We start from the raw sequence: 2340 nt of genomic DNA, 5'->3' as shown, positions 1-2340 counted from the left end.
AGGTCAGGGCTTGATCAGTAGTCACTGCCATGGTTATTTATTATTATTATTATTATTATTATTATTATTATTATTATTATTATTATTATTATTATTATTTTGTCATTTCTGATCATTTGAAAGGCATCACTGTGTGCTGTCCAGGCTTGCCTCCCTCCCCTTTCTGTTCTGCCTGCACCCTTGACTTTCCCACCAACTTAATAGGTCTGGCCATAATAAAGCTAGTTCTTCACCGGGATCCTAGAGTCAACCAACAATCTACCCTTCACTGCTTCCATACAGTGAAATCAATAGTCATTGATTGAACTTGGAGTCTGTGCGGGGCCTGGAGGCTGCCCTTGAGGCAGTTTCAACCTCTCACCAAGCTGGGTGGAGTAGCTAAAACACTTGACACCCTGTGGGTAGACCCTGGGTCAGCAGCCAGAATGGTACCTGGGAAATGAAAGCTCCCAGGTTCCACACTTTCCTTCCTCAGCCAGACGTTGCACAGGTGGGATCCGGAGTCTGCTGCCACAGGCTCTCCAGATCACACAGAGGTCACTAAAGTTTGAGAAGATAAAGGGGACAGGAGCAGGTGAGACCCTGGAAACACAGGAGAGGCAACAGGTGTGAGCTAATGCTTTAGAAGGGAGAGCTGAGTCCTAGGCTATTTCAAATGACACCATTGACCCACCAGTCAGAGGCTTTCCTCGTCCCGATGGATGGAGTGCTGCCACTGAGGGACTAGGGACTGCCTTCCGTCCTTCTTGCCTCTCTTCTATGCAAGGAGCCAAGGCAGGCAGCATCTGGTGGGCCTCAGGGTATTTGAGAGGGTCAGGAGAGATGAGACCTGTCCTCACTATGTTGCTGCCTGCTGAGCTAAGGCTGTCCCTCACTACTGGCCTCTTGCCAGGCCTCAGGACTCTGCAGTCCTTTAAATGAATCAGGCTGCGAAGGCCAAAGCCCCTGGGAGAAACAGGGCAGGCAGAGCAGAGTTCCGAAGACAGTCTTACCATGGACTGGAGGAGACAGCCTTGGAGGAAAATCAAATGAACTGATAGCTTTTTGTGCAAGCATTCTTAAGCTGGGTTCTCCTGCCAAAGAGACCAGCTGGATGTGTGAGCAATTCCATGCTAGGTGCCGAGCTGTGGGACAGGACAAGGCTCTTGCTTGCCCAATCATTGTACCACAGCCAGCCCTTTTATTGGTCCCCGCTCTCTCCGCACCCGGGAGTACTCTGAGCATCCTTGCCTAAAGCCAGCTGGTCCTTTTGTGTTCTCCTGACACAGGCTACAGGGAGCTTTGGTGCCCCTGCATTCCACCTCTCCAAACTGACCTTTTCTAGTTGAGAACCCACACTTTCTCCCTTACACCCTATTCTAGGCTCTGATACCCTCTTATGTCACCTGGGAAGTCTTTCTAGGTTTTTGTCCCTGCCTGCCTTCGCTGTTCTTGGAGCTTTCTTGTCCTTTTCAAAGTTCTTTGCTTTTAGAGGGCAACTCTTTTTTTTTTTTTTTTATTTAATAAAGTTTTATTTTCCCAAATGTACAGCTGATTTAGCCCGCTTATGCATCTTCACCGGCAGCTGGGGCATCTCCACCCTTTGTGTTTCTTGGGCTCTGTGCTTCGAAACCAGCTTGACAAGTCCTTTACTAAGTAGCTCCTGAAGGGCCGCCCTGGCCAAGGAACCGCAGATCTTCAGTCTCTCAGAGACTACAGCTGGAGTAGTAAGCTTATAGTTGGGAACTTCCTTGCAGAGTTTGTTGTATGTGGCTTTGTCAAACAGGACTAAATTGTTGAGCTTGTCCCGAACTTTGCCTTTGGACCACTTCTTCTTTTTGGCCTTGCCACCAGACTTATTTACTGGGTCTTTGTCTTTTTTTTGGCCGACTTTCCAGCATCCTTCTTCTTTTTGTCGTCCTTGGGCGGCATGGCGAAGCTAGCAGAGTGGTGACAACCACTGCAGCCTCACTAAGATAGAGGGCAACTCTTAAGTGGAGGTGGGGACTCCTCCTAGGACTCTTCTGCCCCTCTACTGTTCTTAGATTAGATGCTCCCTGTCTTTGAACCAATTTCTCCCTTCCAACACCTGCCACCACCAAGTTTTTTACAAGTCAGAGTGTGAGAGAGCATGCCCAAGTCCAGCTTCCCAGGCTCCTGGAACTTCTTCACTAGCATCATCTGTGAGCCATGTACATGTCACATGTGCGACAGGGTACCACCCATCCTGTCCTACCGCCCCACTTCCCTAACTCACGTGGGCAAGTTCACCCACCATCTGCCCATATACATATCAACCTGAGCCATTAAAACTCAGCTCTTATCCCCAAAAGTCAGTTCTTGGGGGGGGGGCGGGGAACT

General features: G+C 49.1%; 1 pseudogene across 1 annotated transcript; it reads right to left on the bottom strand.

Moving 5' to 3' along the window:
• Positions 1–1481: 1481 nt before the first annotated feature.
• Positions 1482–1926, bottom strand: LOC311593864 (small ribosomal subunit protein eS25-like; annotated as a pseudogene). Its single transcript has one exon. The product of its transcript is annotated as a small ribosomal subunit protein eS25-like (transcript).
• Between the last annotated feature and the right edge of the window lie 414 nt (positions 1927–2340).

The sequence above is a fragment of the Acomys minous genome (genome assembly GCF_964271855.1).
Source record: "Acomys minous genome assembly, chromosome: 3".
NCBI classification, from domain to species: Eukaryota; Metazoa; Chordata; class Mammalia; order Rodentia; family Muridae; genus Acomys; species Acomys minous.
The sequence above is the reverse complement of the archived record's forward strand: the minus strand, read 5'-3'. Positions and strand labels throughout refer to the sequence as shown.